Source organism: Oncorhynchus gorbuscha, linkage group LG01, assembly GCF_021184085.1.
Source record: "Oncorhynchus gorbuscha isolate QuinsamMale2020 ecotype Even-year linkage group LG01, OgorEven_v1.0, whole genome shotgun sequence".
In the NCBI taxonomy this organism is placed as follows: Eukaryota; Metazoa; Chordata; class Actinopteri; order Salmoniformes; family Salmonidae; genus Oncorhynchus; species Oncorhynchus gorbuscha.
In genome coordinates, this window is record NC_060173.1 from 84,061,849 (window position 1) to 84,082,231 (window position 20,383).

At 47.9% G+C, this 20,383-nt stretch overlaps 1 protein-coding gene across 1 annotated transcript in view; it reads left to right on the top strand.

Moving 5' to 3' along the window:
* Nucleotides 1-20,383, top strand: part of vwa8 (von Willebrand factor A domain containing 8) — a 130,165-nt gene that overhangs the window by 105,820 nt on the left and 3,962 nt on the right. The window lies entirely within an intron of this gene.

Below are 20,383 nucleotides of genomic sequence, written 5' to 3' on the forward strand. Positions count from 1 at the left end.
GTCATTTAGTCCATAGAGATACACTATGTCATTTTCTATTCAGACTCTCAGAGCCATAGACAAAACAGTGATCACACTGGAATACAGCCAGTTCCAATGACAGAACAACTACGACCACTTAACACTCGTAGGTTGTAGTGGAGTTGCTCTTCGATAGTGTGACTATTTGACCTGAATTTGTTCTAGAACTGGAGCAGTTGGTTAGTTACATAGTCTGACCTCTTGTTGTTGTGAGCTTTCTATGCTCCAGGGCTCAAATGACATTAATGAGTACAGTCCCGGAACACAGGAACACAATGTGACCTGTCTTCTATGGACTATACACTGCTGTGAACGTGCAGTGCCATTGAACAGGAATCAGGATTGATTGGTCGGAGGTTAATTGATTGATCACTGGTTACCATAGAATAGGAGAGCTAGATTGACAGTTAATTGTCCGCCATAGTGGAAAAATGTCTCACATATTTCCTGATGGTAATGAGGCTCCCGAGTGGCGCAGCAGTCCAAGGCACCGTGTCTTAGTGCAAGAGGCGTCACTACAGTTCCTGGTTCGAATCCAGGCTGTATCACATCCGGCCATGATTGGGAGTGCCATAGGGCGGCCAAGCGTCGTCCGGTTTTGGCCGGGGTAGGCCGTCATTGTAAATAAGAATGTGTTCTTAACTGACTTGCCGAGTTAAATTAAAGTTAAACACGCCCAGAAAATGTGTAAACCAGGGGAACAGGAAGCTCGTAATGGAGAGGAAGTGATCATGTCAAACAATAACACATGCCAGGGCACAGGTGCAGGCACGGGATTCTGGGAAAACCTTTGTAAAAATACTTCTAATGCAGATACACACACACACAACACACACACACACACAACACACACACAGAGACCCATAAAGGCTTTCCCTGCAGTTGTGAACACAGACAAGAGACGGGGCAACTTTATTACTGAGCATTGCACACACACACGCACACACACACGCACAGGCTGTGTAGACAGGAGGCAGCAGCCCCAGTGTTTTATGGCTGCTTCATTAGGCAGTAATGACAGCTCTGCTATAGCAGCCCTCACTAATCACCACAGGTGTTTGCTGCTGGGACCCCACCATGCAGACTGATGATGGAAGGGGGGGGCTATACACACACAGCCTGCTGACACCTGGCACTGGCTGATGATCTCACATGTAGGTGGCTTGATGTCTGAAAGACTCATTGAGATGTACAGTATACTTAATTGTGAGAATGCACACACACTTACACACGCATACCAAGCCAGGTATGACACACAACCCACCTGACACCTGCCTCTGACAGGCTCTCTTTGAGATCTTCACCTCACTGTGAAGTCACACACACAGACTGACAGAGAGAGACAGAGACCTTACAGTGCAGTCTGAGGAGAATCTAATGAACCACACTGTTGACAGACAGACTGGCCTAAAGACAGACAGACTATTACTGACAGACTGCTGACAGACTGACCACCTTAATAAGCAGATTATCAGATCAGGTTTCAGCACATCCCTCAGATCCCCTAACATACCAAGCATGTAGCCTACTGATGATATAACCCTATACCACCGATATAACAGGGAGCCAGATGTTACACTGGATGTATAAATCTGAATCTGGTTGGAATTTCCACTCCTCACCAAATATGGTAATGAGAGGAAGCCCAGTAGCCGGGCGTGGGAGAAGATGGAGCGAGTTGGAACTGGGACAACATTCTGCTGGTTTTCTCATAAAAAAAGCCCGATCTCAATACAGCTTTCTGTTCCCTAAACTAGAATCTGTTCCAAATATAGTGCACGAAATTTTGTAGACGTGACCCTTTGCCAAGGTTTCTAAAACTTGCATTGTTTACTAGGAGTGCAAGGGCGAATTGAGTTATTGCACACGCACATCACAGCGAAGGCATTCACTGGAGCTCGGCAATAGGATCTTGCTAGCTCGTTCTTGGCTCTGCCCACTTCCTTGTTTGTTCTGCCCACTATGCTTCATTATCTCCCGTTGAAAAAGACACAGATGGACTATCTTCGGGTAGTTCTAAATATCTTTGTCTATACTCTACTCAAATCTTTACCCTAACAACCATGTAGCCTACTGCTGATGTAGCTCTATAATAAGCAGTCCTTCCTCCCAATAAGGAATCATATTTTGAATAGTTTAAACTTCCTTCGCTCTCAACGGGACCTGAGTCCACCATGTAGTTATAGGTTCAGCCACGTGATTAACATACAGTATATATCACCCTATTGAAAAGTCATTGTTTGACCTGCTGTGGCTACTCAGTAACCTTGTTGGTTAGCAGACCTGGAACATACAAACCTTTAGTGAGGAGTGGAGAAGGCATACACACACACACAGAGTTTGACCCTGTAGCATTGTGTGTGGGGGGGTGTCTCTGTGTGCCATACTGATGCTTTATAAATGAAACATCCGTACAGTATGTATGATTTACCCAACCTTATCGGTGTGTATTGACTTATCGTAAGCTCAACTTTAGTATAAGAGCGACTCAAACAGGATAAATCCCTGGCTGTGACCCCACTCTCTCAGGGAGTTTAGATATGCAAGAAACACATTTCCATGTCACACCTCACACTCGTGCAGGTTACCCACGTGTACATGCAGTGAAACAGGACACATATCAGCACCCCCTATTTGACCTTTGAAGTGCCTGTAGAAGTGTAGCTTATTGTTCCTGTAGCCGTACTGTCGTTTACATCATCAAGAGGATGTGGTTTGCCCCTTTGTTTCTGGGGGTTCCTCCACCGTGTGAATTAAATAGGGCCGTTGTCCCTGACAACATCAAAACAACCTTATATCTCTGTGCAAAACTGTCCAGTTGTCATATATATATGCCAGTTTCGTAATAACCCAAAGTGACAATCTTAAAGTTGCAGATGGTAATATAGAGAAGTCCCTGACAATATGACAACTGTTATTTTAACAAACAGTGTTACTATGTGTTGATAATACTTTGTCCTTGACAACATCAACATAGCTTGACATCTCTGCATGCTCGCATAGATTAATCTGTCGTCACTAAGCGTGCTGTTTTTGTAACATGTAGAGACCTACTCATCACATGGAAAAATTGTTTCTCTTGCTTGAATAGATAAGTCTCTTACTCAGGAACTAAATATGGGAAGGTTTCTATATTCAATGGTTTTCAGTCCTGTTGCCTTCACCAAGTACCTAAGTTCATATTTTATCATACAAACGTCATTATTTATGACAATACATAACTTTTCGGGGGACAATATCATACTTTGACCGCCTACTTTTAACCTAACACAGTGGTCTGAAACTCACATTGCCACATCAGCAAGTCACATTATTCTGGCTTGCAAAGTGTTATATAATTGCAATTGGAATCCAGCCGGAGTTAGGATAGCTTAACAATTGGAATCCAGCCTGAGTTAGGATAGCTAACAATTGGAATCCAGCCGGAGTTAGGATAGCTAACAATTGGAATCCAGCCGGAGTTAGGATAGCTAACAATTGGAATCCAGCCGGAGTTAGGATAGCTAACAATTGGAACTTTTAGTCACCAGCAACTGCAGTTAGTATGACTGACAAGGAAGGGAAGATTGATAAATGAGGCTAATTAAACCATCTAAACTGGAACAAATGTCAATAACTGGTGAAATAAGTCCAACCACTTACAGATTTAATTACTTTAGAAAAATGTATGTTATTTATCTTTGTGTATCATAAGATCAATTAATCAAGGTGCATGCAGAAACAGATATTAAAACAAGCTATACTAATACGCAACCTGCAACTAAGCATGCTGGGTAATATGATAATGAGGCCCCTCCAATTCCTTATTTACTCTGAGAGAGTTAATGGAAATTAGCTCAACACGGTCGAGTAACAACAACACCATGCAGTGGTGATTGCACTGTGATTCAAATAACACCTAATTTATTTACTGCAGGTTTCACTTTCAATCCCACTGGATTTAACCCCACTAAAATCAAAACTCAGATATAACACTCACAACACTTTTTCCTCAACACTGAGATTTTAACACCCGCAAATTTGCTGTGTGCTGTGGCAAACTGTCTCAAATTGCGTGAGTATTATGTGTACCAAACAGGTGCTGTTAAATTCAAATATGATTATATTTCCAACAGCTTTATGGTGGTTATACAAGGTTATTACTATACGAAGCCTACTAATGATAAGAATGTTTGGATATCAGAGTGGCGGTAACTCACCAGTGTTCACCAGCATTACGATTTTCCTGAATTGGATCCTTTGTTCGTACCCCCCCCAAGGCAATTGAACTTATCCCAGAGGCTGCTCCAAGACGCTCCGGTGGAGAAGAAGTATTTTGAGTGGACTTCTAGTGTGGACGAGCTCAGGGTGAAGATCTCCTTCCTGAGAGACATCAGGGACTGTAACATACTAGGTTTCATGGAAACAGGGCTCTCTCCGGATATACTGTCCCGGTCCATACAGCAGGCTGGGTTCACAGTTCATCGCACAGACAGGAATAAATATCTCTCCGGGAAGAAGAAAGGCTGTGATGTATGTTTCATGATTAACTACTCATGGTGTGATTGTTATAACGTACAGGAACTCGACCTAGAGTACCTAACAATCAAATGCCGACCGTATTGCATCCCAAGATAATTCTCTTCGGTTATAATCACAGCCGTGTATATTCCCCCTCAAGCCAATATAACAATGGCCCTCTTGAAACCACATATCCTGAGGCCGCATTTATTGTAACTGGGGATTTTAACAAAGTACATTTTAGGAAAACGCTACCGAAGTTCTATTAACACATTGCTTGTAAAACTTTCAACCATTGTTACTCCCCTTCCGGGATGGCTACAAGGCCCTCCCCAGCCCTCCGTTCGGCAAATCAGATCACGCCAACAGGAAGTATCTGTGCTAAGGTCAATTCAACGCTAGTCTAACCAATCGGAATTCATGCTTCAAGATTGTTTTGATCACACGGACTGGGATATTTTCTTGGTATCCTCTGAGAATAACATTGACGTATACACGTACACAGTGATTGAGTTTGTCAGGAAGTGTATATTGGGAATGTTGTTCCCATTGGGAACTTCTTATGAACATTATATTTTTTAGGTACAAGTCTTATGAATGCATATATTCTTTCTACAGCTTATCCGCGTACACCCAATATTTGCCGCCTGTTGATGATGCTTATTACTGACTGGGAATATGGTAGACCCGGAACAAACAATGTAGTTATTCAAGGCAATCAAACAGGCAAAACATCAGTACAGAGACAACGTGGAGTCACAATTCAACGGCTCAGACACAAGGCGTATGTGGCAGAGTCTATGGGAAATCACAGATTACAAAAGGAAAACCAGCCTTGTCGCGGACACAGATATCTTGCTCCCGGACAAGCTAAACACATTCTTTGTCCGCTTTGAGGATAACACAGTGCCACCAACACGGCCCATTTCCCAAGGACTGTGGGCTCACGTTCTCCATGACTAAGCCTCACAAAGCTGCCGGCCCAGACAGCATCCCTAGCCGCATCCTCAGAGCATGTGCAGACCAGCTGGCTGGAGTATTTACGTACATATTCAATCTCTCCCTATCCCAGTCTGCTGTCCCCACTTGCTTCAAGATGTCCACAATTATTCCTGTACCCAAGAAAGCGAACGTAACTGAACTAAATGACAAGAGCCCCATGGCACTCATTTCTGACATCATGAAGTGCTTTGAGAGGCTAGTTAAGGATCATGTCACCTCTGCCTTACCTGACATCCTAGACCCACTTCAATTTGCATACCGCCCCAATAGATCCACTGCCCTATCCCATCTGGATAAGAGGAATATCTATGTAAGACTGGGGTTCATTGACTATAGCTCAGCCTTCAACACCATAGTACCCTTCAAGCTTATCATTAAGCTTGGGGCCCTGGGTCTGAACCCCACCCTGTGCAACTAGGTCCTGGACTTCCTGACGGGCCGCCCCCAGGTGGTGATGGTAGGAAGCAAGAACTCCACTATGTTGATCCTCAACACAGGTGCCCCACAAGGGTGCGTGCTCAACCCCCTCCTGTACTCCCTGTTTACCAATGACTGCGTGGCCATGCACGCCTCCAACTCATTCATCAGGTTTGCAGACGACACAATAGTAGTAGGCCTGATTAGCAACAATGATGAGACAACCTACAAGGTGGAGTTGAGGAACCTGGCGGAGTGGTGCCAGGAAAATAACCTCTCCCTCAAAGAAGCTGATCGTGGACTTCAGGAGTCAGCAGAGGGAGCACCCCCCTATCCACATCGATGGGACTGCAGTAGAGAAGGTGAAAAGCTTCAAGTTCCTTGGCATACACATCACTGACAATCTGAAATGGTCCACCCACACAGACAGTGTGGTGAAGAAGGCTCAGAAGCACCTCCTCAACCTCAGGAGGCTGAAGAAATTTGGCTTGGCCCCTAAGACCAAAACTTATACAGATTCATAATTGAGAGCATCCTGTCGGGCTGTGTCACCGCCTGGTATGGCAACTTCACCACCCGCAACCGCAGGGCTCTCCAGAAGGTGGTGCGGTCTGCCGAACGTATCACTGGAAGCACACTGCCAGCCCTCCAGGACACCTACAGCACCCAATGTCACAGGAAGGCCAAAAAGAACATAAAGGACATCAACCACCCGAGCCATGGCCTGTTCACCCCGCTATCATCCAGAAGATGAGGTCAGAACAGGTCCCTCAAAGCTGAGACCAAGAGACTGAAAAACAGCTTCTATCTCAAGGCCATCAGACTGTTAAATAGCAATCACTAGCCGGCTACCACCCGGTTACTCAACCCTGCACCTTAGAGGCTCCTGCCCTATGTACATAGACATGGGATCACTGGTCACTTTAATAATGAAACACTAGTCACTTTAATCATGTTTTCATACTGCTTTACTCATTTTCATATGTACAGTACAATTATTCAGACCCCTTCCCCTTTTCTACATTTTGTTACGTTACAGCCTTGTTCTGAAATGGATTCAATAATTTTTCCCCTCATCAATCTACACACGATACAAAGCGAAAACAGGTTTTTATAAATTTGAGCAAATGTATAACACATAAAAATAGAAATAGCTTATTTACATAAGTATTCAGACCTTTTGCTATGAGACTCAAAATTGAGCTTATGTGCATTCTGCTTCCATTGATCATCCTTGAGATGTTTCTACAACTTGATTGGAGTCCACCTGTGATAAATTAAATTGATTGGACATGATTTGAAAGCAATCACCTGTCTATATAAGGTCCCACAGTTGATTGTGTATGTCAGAGCAAAAACCAAGCCATGGGGTCGAAGGAATTGTCCGAGCCACAGATCTGGGGAAGGGTCCCAAAACATTTCTGCAGCATTGAAGGTCCCCAAGAACACAGTGGCCTCCATCATTCTTAAATGGAATAAGTTTGGAACCACCAAGACTCTTCCTAGAGCTGGCTGCCCAGCCAAACTGAGCATTCGGGGGGAGAAGCGCCTTGGTCAAGGAGGTGACCAAGAACCTGATGGTCATTCTGACAAAGCTCCAGAGTTCCTCTGTGGAGATGGGGGAACCTTCCAGAAAACAACCATCTCTGCAGCACTCCACCAATCAGCCTTTATGGTAGTGTGGCCAGACGTAAGCCACTCAGTAAAAGGCACATGACAGCCCGCTTGGAGTTTGCCGAAAGACACTAAAGGACTCTCAGACCATGAGAAAAAGTAATCTCTGGTCTGATGAAAGCAAGATTGAACTCTTTGGCCTGAATGCCAAGCGTCACATCTGGAGGAAACCTGGCACCATCCCTACGGTGAAGCATGGTGGTGGCAGCATCATGCTGTGGGGATGTTTTTCAGTGGCAGGGACTGGGAGACTAGTCAGGATCGAGGGAAAGATGAACGGAGCAAAGTACAGAGAGATACTTGCATTGTCTTGGCACACAGCTAAGACAATGCAGGAGTGGCTTTGTGGACTAGTCTCTAAATGTCCTTGAGTGGCACAGCCAGAGACCAGACTTGAACCCGATTGAACATCTCTGGAGAGATCTGAATATAGCTGTGCAGCAAATTTCCCCATCCAACCTGACAGAGCTTGAGAGGATCTGTAGATAAGAATGGGAGAAACTCCCCAAATACAGGTGTGCCAAGCTTGTAGCGTCATACCCAAGAAGACTCGAGGCTGTAATTCCTGCCAAAGGTGCTTCAACAAACTACTGAGTAAAGGGTTTGAATACTTAATTTATTTGTACTTATATTATATTTAATTTTAATTAAACTAGTCAAGTCAGTTAAGGAGAAAGTCTTATTTACAATGATGGCCTACCCCGGCCAAACCCGGACGACGCTAGGATTGACTTATGTAAATCTTATATTATATTTTTTTAATTAGCAAACATTTCTGAAACTTATTTTTGCTTTGTCGTTATGAGGTATTGTGTGTAGACTGACGAGGGGTTAAAACGATTTCATCCGCTTTAGAACAAGGCTGTAACAAAGCAAAATGTGGAACAATTCAAGGGTTCTGAATACTTGCCAAATGCACTGTACACTGTATTCTACTGTATTTTAGTCAATGCGACATTGCTCGTCCTAATATGTATATATTCCTCAATTCCATTCTTTTAGTTTTAGATCTGTGTGTATTGTTGTGAATTGTTTGACACTGCTGCACTGTTGGAGCTAGGAACACAGGCATTTCGCTACACCCGCAATAACACATTTTGAATATGTGTATGTGACCAATACAATTTGATTTGATAATGACATTATAATGATGATATGAATAATAATTGTACTAATAACAATAAGAAAGAGATCAATAAAAAGACGGTTATGAGAGTGAGAGCTACATGCATATTATGGCAAACAAGTGCTGTTAGATTGCAATATCCTTTTTCTACCCATTTGGAACAGTGTAAACAACACTCAGTAAATTATAAGTCGTACCAGAGAGGCTGTTTTAACAAGAAACAATTGTAAAGCCATTGTTACAGCATAGCAAAGATTAAAACAGACTAATTTGTGGAATTGCTTTATCCAACATTTTGCGGGTGCATGAGGCTTGGTGCTCACGGAATCAGTATTATTAAACAAACAAACAGGCAACAGAAGAAGGATCTGTCTTGATTCTGTAGATACAGTATATATGGATGATTTATAAAGCAATGCATATTAACTGTTAGGCTATTGATTATAGACCTAGTTGTTCCGGATGACTGTGTGATCTCGCGCTCCATAGACAATGTGAGTAAGACGTATAAACAGGTTCAAATTCACATGGCCGTGGGGCCCAATGGATTACCAGGACGTGCACTCAGAGCATGTGCTGACCAGCTGGCAAGTGTCTTCTATGACATTTTCAACCTCTCACTGACCCAGTCTGTAATACCAACACATTTCAAGCAGGCCACCACAGTTCCTGTGCCCGAGAATGCCAAGGTAACCTGTCTAAATGACTATCTCCACATAGCACTCACATCTGTAGCCATGAAATGCTTTGAAAGGCTGGTCATGACTCACATCAACACCATCATCCGAGTGCGGCTTGGTTGGGTTGTGTTTCGGAGGACGCATGGCTTTCGACCTTCGTCTCTCCCGAGCCCGTACGGAGTTGTAGTGATGAGACAAAATAGTAATTACTAACAATTGGATACCACAAAATTGGGAAGTAAAATTTAAAATGTAAATTAAATAAAAAATGTAAAACTGAATACCGCCCCAACAGATCCACAGATTACGTAATCTCTATTGCACTCCACACTGCCCTCTCCCACCTTGACAAGAGGAACACATATGTGAGAATGCAGTTCAGTGACTACAGCTCAGCATTAAACACCATAGGGCCCTCCAAGCTCATCACTAAGCTCAGGACCCTGGGACTGAACACCTCCCTCTGCAACTGGATCCTGGACTTCCTGACGGGCCACCCCCAGGTGGTGACTGCGTAGCTGCAATGACTCAAACACCATAATTAAAGTTGGTTGATGACCCAATGATGGTAGGACTGATCATCGACGACGTTGAGACAGCCTATAGGGAGAAGGTCAGTGACCTGGCAGTGTGGTGCCTCTCTCCCTCAATGTCAGCAAGACAAAGGAGCTGATTGTGGACTACAGGGAATGGAGGGCCTAGCATGACCCCATCCACATCAACAGGGCTATAGTGGTGTCCACATCACTAAGGAATTAACATGGCCCACATACACCAACACAGTCATGAAGATAACACAACAACGCCTTCCCCCTCAGGAGTCTGAAAAGATTTGGCATGGGCCCTCAGATACTCTAAGAATTATACAGCTGCCCCATTGAGAGCATCTTGACTGGCTGCATCACCGCTTGGTATGGCAACTGCAAGGCGCTGCAGAGGGTAGTGTGTACGGCCTAGTACATCACTTGTGTCGAGCTCCCTGACATCCAGGACCTCTGTACCAGGCGCTGTCACAGGAAGGCCCTAAAAATTGTCAAAGACTCCAGGCACCCAAGTCATAGACTTGTAAATTCTTACTCATTGTGTATTTATCCTTGTGTTATTATGTTTCTATTATTTTCAAATGTTTCTCTCTGCATTTGGGAAGTAGGTAAGTAGGTACGCATCACACTGTTAGTCTACACCTGTTGTTTACAAAGCGTGTGACAAATAAGATTTGATTTGATTTGAACATTGCTGTTTATCTTGCTTTGATAGATAAATATTTCTGTTCTCGGCATAGCACTCTGGTCAAAGGTATTGCACTATACAGGAAATAGGGTATCATTTAAGGGTGGATGCTTGTGTGTCTCTGTGTGCCATACTGCAGGTTTATAAATGAAACATCCTTCCAGTATGTGTGATTTACGCAACGTTATCGGTGTGTATTGACTTATCGAGCGCTGAACTTTATTATAAGAATTAAGCCAACAGTATAAGTGAGGTGCCTGTAGAAGTGTAGCTTATTGTTCCTGTTGTCGTACTGTCGATTGCATCAACCAGAGAATGTGGTTTTCCCCCGTGTTTCTGGGGTTCCTCCACTGTGTGGATTAGATATGATCGTTGTCCTTGACAACATCAAAACAACAATATCTCTGTGGACCTATAGCGCTCAGTTGTCAGTTTCGTAATAGCGCAAAGTGGCAGATGATGTAATGGTTCGACAATAGAGAAGTCCCTCACAATATGACAACTGTTATTTGAAACATCAGAACAAACAGTGTTACTATGTGTTGATAATACTTTGTCCTTGACAACGTCAACATAGCTTGACATCTCTGCATGCTCGCATAGATTAATCTGTCATCACTAAGCGTGCTGTTTTTGTAACACGTAGAGACCAACTCATCACATGGTGAAAAAAAAACATTTCCAATATTAGTTTTGCAACAGGTTTTCACAACAGATCTCTCTGAAATGTGACGATAATAATCCTAGACAACACCATAACATTGTTATGTCTCAGCATGCTTGTATAGTGGTCTTTCTATAAACTAGGGTACCAGTGAGAATTTGCTATGCTGGACAACTTGTTACAACTTATACAAACTATGGCATAAGTCATTTTGATGAAGACATTAATGAGCGAGCTAGGACTGACTCAATAGTAAATAGTTACTAATAAACAGTTATATTGACCTCTTACATAATTCCTCACCCGAATATGGAGTCAGCAGGAGCAGGTGCCCCTGGTATAGGGGTCAAGGAGCACATCCGGGAGCATACGGCGATGCTCCACCATCTCGGCACCCCCCCTGCACCCGGTCCCAGTGGGATTCGTCTCGCTCTTCCCCGGGAGTACGATGGGACGGCTGCACGCTGCCAGGGTTTCCTGTTGCAGCTGGATCTATACCTGACAACCATCCACCAGGCTCCTTCAGGCCGTGAGAGGGTGTCCGCCCTAGTCTCGTGCCTCTCGGGAAAAGCCCTGGAGTGGGCCAACGGCGTGTGGAGAGAAGGAGTTGCGGCTCTGGACCATTTCAAGGATGGTCCAGGATTCCACCCGTCTTCGACCACCCGCCCGAGGGTAGAGTGGCGGGTGAATGTCTCTTCCATCTGAGGCAGGAGCGCCCAGGAGTACGCAATGGACTTTCGGATACCTGGCCACCGGGGCGGGGCCCTGATCGACCACTACTGCTGCAGTTTGCACGAGGATGTCCGTCGGGAATTGGCCTGCAGGGACACCACCCTCACCTTCGACCAGCTGGTGGACCTGTCCATTCGGCTGGATAACCTGCTAGATACCCACAGACGTCCAGAGCGGGGTCTGTCGGTTCCATCCCTCAGCACCACCACTCCGATGCCCATGGAGCTGGGAGGAGCTGCGCTCAGGGAGACCGGAGGAGGTTCCGTCCCCCAGCACCACCACTCCGATCCCCATGGAGCTGGGAGGTGCTGCGCTCAGGGAGACCGGAGGAGGTTCCGTCCCCTAGCACCACCACTCCGATGCCCATGGAGCTGGGAGGAGCTGCGCTCAGGGAGACCGGAGGAGGTTCCGTCCCTCAGCACCACCACTCCGATGCCCATGGAGCTGGGAGGAGCTGCGCTCAGGGAGACCGGAGGAGGTTCCGTCCCTCAGCACCACCACTCCGATGCCCATGGAGCTGGGAGGAGCTGCGCTCAGGGAGACCGGAGGAGGTTCCGTCCCCCAGCACCACCACTCCGATGCCCATGGAGCTGGGAGGAGCTGCGCTCAGGGAGACCGGAGGAGGTTCCGTCCTCCAGCACCACCACTCCGATGCCCATGGAGCTGGGAGGAGCTGCGCTCAGGGAGACCGGAGGAGGTTCCGTCCCTCAGCACCACCACTCCGATGCCCATGGAGCTGGGAGGAGCTGCGCTCAGGGAGACCGGAGGAGGTTCCGTCCCTCAGCACCACCACTCCGATGCCCATGGAGCTGGGAGGAGCTGCGCTCAGGGAGACCGGAGGAGGTTCCGTCCCCCAGCACCACCACTCTGATGCCCATGGAGCTGGGAGGAGCTGCGCTCAGGGAGACCGGAGGAGGTTCCGTCCCCCAGCACCACCACTCCGATGCCCATTGAGCTGGGAGGAGCTGCGCTCAGGGAGACCGGAGGAGGTTCCGTCACGTGCACCATCTGTGGCCGCAGAGGTCACACTACCGGTCGGTGCCGTGTTGGTTCCTCTTGGGGTCGACGCAACAGGCAGGGCACTCTGGCGTCACCCCAGGTGAGCCGGCACCATTCTCACCCAGAGCCCTCTGTTGCACACATGTTTTTGTATGTTACTTTTCCTGAGTTTTCCCTGCATTCCCAGCATAAGGCGCTCGTCTATTCAGGCGCAGCTGGGAATTTCATAGACAGATCATTGGCCCATAGTTTAGGGATCCCCATTGTTCCAGTGGCTATGCCCTTCCCAGTTCATGCCTTAGACAGTCGACCATTGGGGTCAGGGTTGATTAGGGAGGCCACCGCTCCCCTGGGCATGGTGATGCATTGGGGTCACAAGGAGAGAATCAGTCTCTTCCTCATTGACTCTCCTGCGTTTCCCGTGGTGCTAGGCCTACCCTGGTTAGCCTGTCATGGCAACTGTTTCATGGCAACGGAGGGCTCTCATGGGGTGGTCGCGAGAGTGCTCTGGGAGGTGTTTAGGGGTTTCTTTTGGTGCTACTACGGTGGAAAGTCCAGACCCTTCCCCCTGAATATTCCGATTTGTCTCTCACCTTCTTCCAAAAGAAGGTGACTCAATTACCACCCCATCGTCAGGGGGATTGTGCGTAAAATCTCCTGGTAGATGCGACACTTCCCAGGAGTTACATGTATCCCCTGTCACAGCGGGAGACGGCGGATATGGAAACATATGTCTCCGAATCCCTGCGTCAGGGGTACATTTGGTCCTCCACTTCACCCGCCTCCTCAAGTTTATTTTTTTGTGAAGAAGGAGGGAGGTCTGCGCCCATGTATTGATTATCGAGCTCTTAACCAGATCACTGTGAAGTACAGTTACCTGCTACCTCTCACAGCCACAGCGATTGAGTCAATGCACAGGGCGCTTCTTCACGAAACTAGATCTCAGGAGCGCTTACAACCTGGTGCGTATCCAGGAAGGAGATGAGTGGAAGACAGCGTTCAGTACCATCTCAGGGCATTATGAGTACCTCGTCATGCCGTACAGGTTGATGAATGCTCCGTCAGTCTTCCAAGCCTTTGTGGACGAGATTTTCAGGGACCTGCACGGGCAGGGTGTAGTGGTGTATATCGATGACATTCTGATATACTCCGCTGCACGCGCCAAGCATGTGTCCTTGGTGCACAGGGTGCTTGGTCGACTGCTGGAGCATGACATGTACGTCAAGGCTGAGAAATGCCTGTTCTTCCAGCAGTCCGTCTCCTTCCTAGGGTACCACATTTCCACCTCAGGGGTGGAGATGGAGAGTGACCACATTTCAGCCGTGCGTAATTGGCCGACTCCCACCACGGTTTCGGTCCAGTAAAGGAGGGCAGCGGTTTCTAGGGTTAGCCAACTACTACCGGAGGTTTATTCCAGGTTTTGGTCAGGTAGCGGCTCCCATTACCTCACTGCTGAAGGGGGGCCCGGTACGTTTGCAGTGGTCGGCTGAGGCAGACAGGGCTTTTGGTTACCTGAGGGATCTGTTTACCTCGGCTCCCGTGCTGGCCCATCCGGATCCCTCTTTAGAGTTCACAGTGGAGGTGGACTCGTCCGAGGCTGGGATAGGAACGGTGCTCTTTCAGCGCTTGGGTACGCCACCGAAGCTCCGACCCTGTGCCTTCTTCTCAAGGAAGCTCAGCCAGGCGGAGCGAAACTAGAACTATTTCCGGCACCGACAGAGATGGCCGCCTCGCTTTGCGTTCCTAGGAAACTATGCAGTTTTTTGTTTTTTTACGTGTTATTTCTTACATTAGTACTCCGGGTCATCTTAGGTTTCATCACATACAGTCGAGAAGAACTACTGAATATAAGATCAGCGTCAACTCACCATCAGTACGACCAAGAATATGTTTTCCGCGACGCGGATCCTGTGTTCTGCCTTACAAACAGGTCAACGGAATTGATTCCATGCAGCGACCCCCCAAAAAACGACTTCGTAAAAGAGAGAAACGTAGCGGTCTTCTGGTCAGACTCCGGACACGGGCACATCGCGCACCACTCCCTAGCATTCTTCTTGCCAATGTCCAGTCTCTTGACAACAAGGTTGATGAAATCCGAGCAAAGGTAGCATTCCAGAGGGATATCAGAGACTGTAACGTCCTCTGCTTCACGGAAACATGGCTCACTGGGAAGACGCTATCCGGGGCGCTGCAGCCAACGGGTTTCTCCACGCATCGCGCCGACAGAAACAAACATCATTCTGGTAAGAAGAGTGGCGGGTGCGTATGCCTCATGACTAACGAAACATGGTGTGATGAAAGAAACATACAGGAACTCAAATCCTTCTGTTAACCTGATTTAGAATTCCTCACAATCAAATGTAGACCGCATTATCTACCAAGAGAATTCTCTTCGATTATAATCACAGCCGTATATATCCCCCCCAAGCAGACACATCGATGGCTCTGAACGAACTTTATTTAACTCTTTGCAAACTGGAAACTATTTATCCGGAGGCTGCATTCATTGTAGCTGGGGATTTTAACAAAGCTAATCTGAAAACAAGACTCCCTAAATTTTATCAGCATATCGATTGCGCAACCAGGGGTGGTAAAACCTTGGATCATTGTTACTCTAACTTCTGCGACGCATATAAGGCCCTGCCCCGCCCCCCTTTCGGAAAAGCTGACCACGACTCCATTTTGTTGATCCCTGCCTACAGACAGAAACTTAAACAAGAGGCTCCCATGCTGAGGTCTGTCCAATGCTGGTCCGACCAAGCTGACTCCACACTCCAAGACTGCTTCCATCACGTGGACTGGGACATGTTTCGTATTGCGTCAGATAAAAATATTGACGAATACGCTGATTCGGTGTGTGAGTTCATTAGAACGTGCGTTGAAGATGTCGTTCCCATAGCAATGATAAAAACATTCCCTAACCAGAAACCGTGGATTGATGGCAGCATTCGTGTGAAACTGAAAGCGTGAACCACTGCTTTTAATCAGGGCAAGGTGTCTGGTAACATGACCGAATATAAACAATGCAGCTATTCCCTCCGCAAGGCTATTAAACAAGCTAAGTGTCAGTACAGAGACAAAGTAGAATCTCAATTCAACGGCTCAGACACAAGAGGCATGTGGCAGGGTCTACAGTCAATCACGGACTACAAGAAGAAACCCAGCCCAGTCACGGACCAGGATGTCTTGCTCCCAGGCAGACTAAATAACTTTTTTGCCCGCTTTGAGGACAATACAGTGCCACTGACACGGCCTGCAACGAAAACATGCGGTCTCTCCTTCACTGCAGCCGAGGTGAGTAAGACATTTAAACGTGTTAACCCTCGCAAGGCTGCAGGCCCAGACGGCATCCCCAGCCGCGCCCTCAGAGCATGCGCAAACCAGCTGGCTGGCCGGTGTGTTTACGGACATATTCAATCAATCCCTATACCAGTCTGCAGTTCCCACATGCTTCAAGAGGGCCACCATTGTTCCTGTTCCCAAGAAAGCTAAGGTAACTGAGCTAAACGACTACCGCCCCGTAGCACTCACTTCCGTCATCATGAAGTGCTTTGAGAGACTAGTCAAGGACCATATCACCTCCACCCTACCTGACATCCTAGACCCACTCCAAATTTGCTTACCGCCCAAATAGGTCCACAGACGATGCAATCTCAACCACACTGCACACTGCCCTAACCCACCTGGACAATAGGAATACCTATGTGAGAATGCTGTTCATCGACTACAGCTCGGCATTCAACACCATAGTACCCTCCAAGCTCGTCATCAAGCTCGAGACACTGGGTCTCGACCCCGCCCTGTGCAACTGGGTACTGGACTTCCTGACGGGCCGCCCCCAGGTGGTGAGGGTAGGCAACAACATCTCCTGCGTTCTGAGCCCTCTCCTGTACTCCCTGTTCACCCACGGCCCCCAGGTGGTGAGGGTAGGCAACAACATCTCCTGCGTTCTGAGCCCTCTCCTGTACTCCCTGTTCACCCACGACTGCGTGGCCACGCACGCCTCCAACTCAATTATCAAGTTTGCGGACGACACAACAGTGGTAGGCTTGATTACCAACAACGATGAGACGGCCTACAGGGAGGAGGTGAGGGCCCTCGGAGTGTGGTGTCAGGAAAATAACCTCACACTCAACGTCAACAAAACTAAGGAGATGATTGTGGACTTCAGGAAACAGCAGAGGGAACACCGCCCTATCCACATCGATGGAACAGTAGTGGAGAGGGTAGCAAGTTTTAAGTTCCTCGGCATACACATCACAGACAAACTGAATTGGTCCACTCACACTGACAGCGTCGTGAAGAAGGCGCAGCAGCGCCTCTTCAACCTCAGGAGGCTGAAGAAATTTGGCTTGTCACCAAAAGCACTCACAAACTTCTACAGATGCACAATCGAGAGCATCCTGGCGGGCTGTATCACCGCCTGGTACGGCAACTGCTCCGCCCTCAACCGTAAGGCTCTCTAGAGGGTAGTGAGGTCTGCACAACGCATCACCGGGGGCAAACTACCTGCCCTCCAGGACACCTACACCACCCGATGTTACAGGAAGGCCATAAAGATCATCAAGGACATCAACCACCCGAGCCACTGCCTGTTCACCCCGTTATCATCCAGAAGGCGAGGTCAGTACAGGTGCATCAAAGCTGGGACCTAGAGACTGAAAAACAGCTTCTATCTCAAGGCCATCAGACTGTTAAACAGCCACCACTAACATTGACTGGCTGCTGCCAACACACTGTCATTGACACTGACCCAACTCCAGCCACTTTAATAATGGGAATTGATGGGAAATGATGTAAATATATCACTAGCCACTTTAAACAATGCTACCTTATATAATGTTACTTACCCTACATTATTCATCTCATATGCATACGTATATACTGTACTCTACATCATAGACTGCATCCTTATGTAATACATGTATCACTAGCCACTTTAACTATGCCACTTGTTTACTTTGTCTACATACTCATCTCATATGTATATACTGTACTCGATACCATCTACTGTATGCTGCCCTGTACCATCACTCATTCATATATCCTTATGTACATATTCTTTATCCCCTTACACTGTGTATAAGACAGTAGTTTTGGAATTGTTAGTTAGATTACTTGTTGGTTATCACTGCATTGTCGGAACTAGAAGCACAAGCATTTCGCTACACTCGCATTAACATCTGCATGTGACAAATACAATTTGATTTGATTTGATTTGAGGGACCGGGAGCTGTTGGTTATCATCAAGGCTTTGATGGCGTGGAGACATTGGCTTGAGGGGGATAAACACCCTTTTCTCATCTGGACTGACCACCGCAATCTGGAGTACATCCGGGCAGCGAAGAGACTGAACCCTCGCCAGGCAAGGTGGGCCATGATTTTCACCCGTTTTCTTTTCACCCTTTCTTACAGACCAGGTTCTCAGAACGTGAAGGCAGACATACTGTCCCGGCTGTATGACACAGAGGAGCGGCCCATGGATCCCATCCCCATGCTCCCAGCCTCCTGCCTGGTGGCGCCAGTAGTGTGCGAGCTGGACGCGGACATTGAGCAGGCGTTACGTGCAGAGTCAACTCCCCTCCAGTGTCCCACTGGGCGTCTGTATGTTCTGCTGTCCGGGACCGGCTGATCTATTGGGCCCACACGTCACCCTCCTCTGGTCATCCAAGCATCGGTCGGACGGTGCACTGTATGAGTGGGAAGAACTGGTGGCCCACATTGGCTAAGGACGTGAGGGTTTATATTTCCTCCTGCTCAGTGTGCACCCAGTGTAAGGCTCCTAGGCACCTGCCCAGAGGTAAGCTACACCCCTTACCCGTTCCACATCGGCCTTGGTCGCACCTGTCGGTCGATTTCCTTACCGATCTTCCTACCTCACAGGGTAACACCACGATCCTGGTCGTTGTGGACCGATTTTCCAAGTCCTGCCGTCTCCTCCCTCTGCCCGGTCTCCGTATGGTCCTACAGACTGCAGAGGCCTTGTTTACACACGTCTTCCAGCACTACGGGATGCCTGAGGATATAGTGTCTGATCGGGGTCTCCAGTTCACTTCGAGGGTCTGGAGGGCGTTCATGGAATGTCTGGGAGTCTTGTTCAGCCTTACCTCGGGTTTTCACCCCGAGAGTAACAGGCAGGTGGAGAGAGTTAACCAGGATGTGCGTAGGTTTCTGCGGTCTTATTGCCAGGACCGGCCTGGGGAGTGGGTGGCGTTCATGCCCTGGGCAGAGATGGCCCAGAACTCGCTTCGCCACTCCGACACTAACCTCTCCCCCTACCAGTGCGTACTGGGGTATCAGCCGGTTCTGGCTCCTTGGTATAAGTCAGACCGAGGCTCCTGCGGTGGATGACTGGTTCCGGCACGCGGAGGAGACATGGGACGCTCATGTTCACCTTCAGCGCACCGTGCTGCGCCAGAAAGCCAGAGCAGCTCTCGTTCTGAAACCTGCCCCTCCGCCTGCCCTGCCGGAAGCTGGGTCCACGGTTGTGGGGCCATTTAAAGTTCTGAGGAGAGTGAACAAGGTTTATTATAGGTTACAGCTTCCACCCGATTACCGTATTAACCCCTCATTCTATGTGTTTCTCCTCAGGGCGGCGGTGGCTGGTCCTCTCCAGGAGTCTGAGGTGCGGGAGGTTCCTCCGCCCCCTCTGGACATTGAGGGGGTCCCGGCATACGCTGTTCACTCCATACTGGATTCGAGGCGTCTGGCGAGGGGCCTTCAGTACCTCGTGGAGTGGGAGGGGTACGGTCCGGAGGAGAGATGCTGGGTTCCGGTGGAGGACGTGTTGGACCCTTCAATGCTGCGGGAGTTCCACCGTCTCCATCCAGATCGCCCTACACCTCGCCCTCCGAGTCGTCCCCGAGGCCGGTGTCGGCGCGCTGCTGGAGCCGCACGTCAAGGGAGGGGGGGCAGGGGGGGTACTGTCACAACTTCCGCCGAAGGCAGTTCCTCTCCTTGTTCGGGCGGTGTTCGGCGGTCGAAGTCACTGGTCTTCTAGCTATCTCCAATCCACCTTTCATTTTCCATTTGTTTTGTTTTGTTTTCCCACACACCGGGTTTACATTCCCTCATTACTTGACGTGTATATAACCCTCTGTTCCCCCATGTCTGTGTGTGGAATTGTTTGTTGTAAAGTGTATATGCACTCCAGACTGGTTTGCGACGGGTTATTTCAACCCATATTTTGTTGTTCTGGGTACCGTTGGTTTTGCCTCATTAAACTGGTCCGGTTATTACCCAGTTCTGCTCTCCTGCGCCTGACTTCCCTGCAGCCAGTTACTCACCTCTTACAATTGTGAGGAGAAAGGAGGAGGGGAAAACAGAACGGAAGAACCT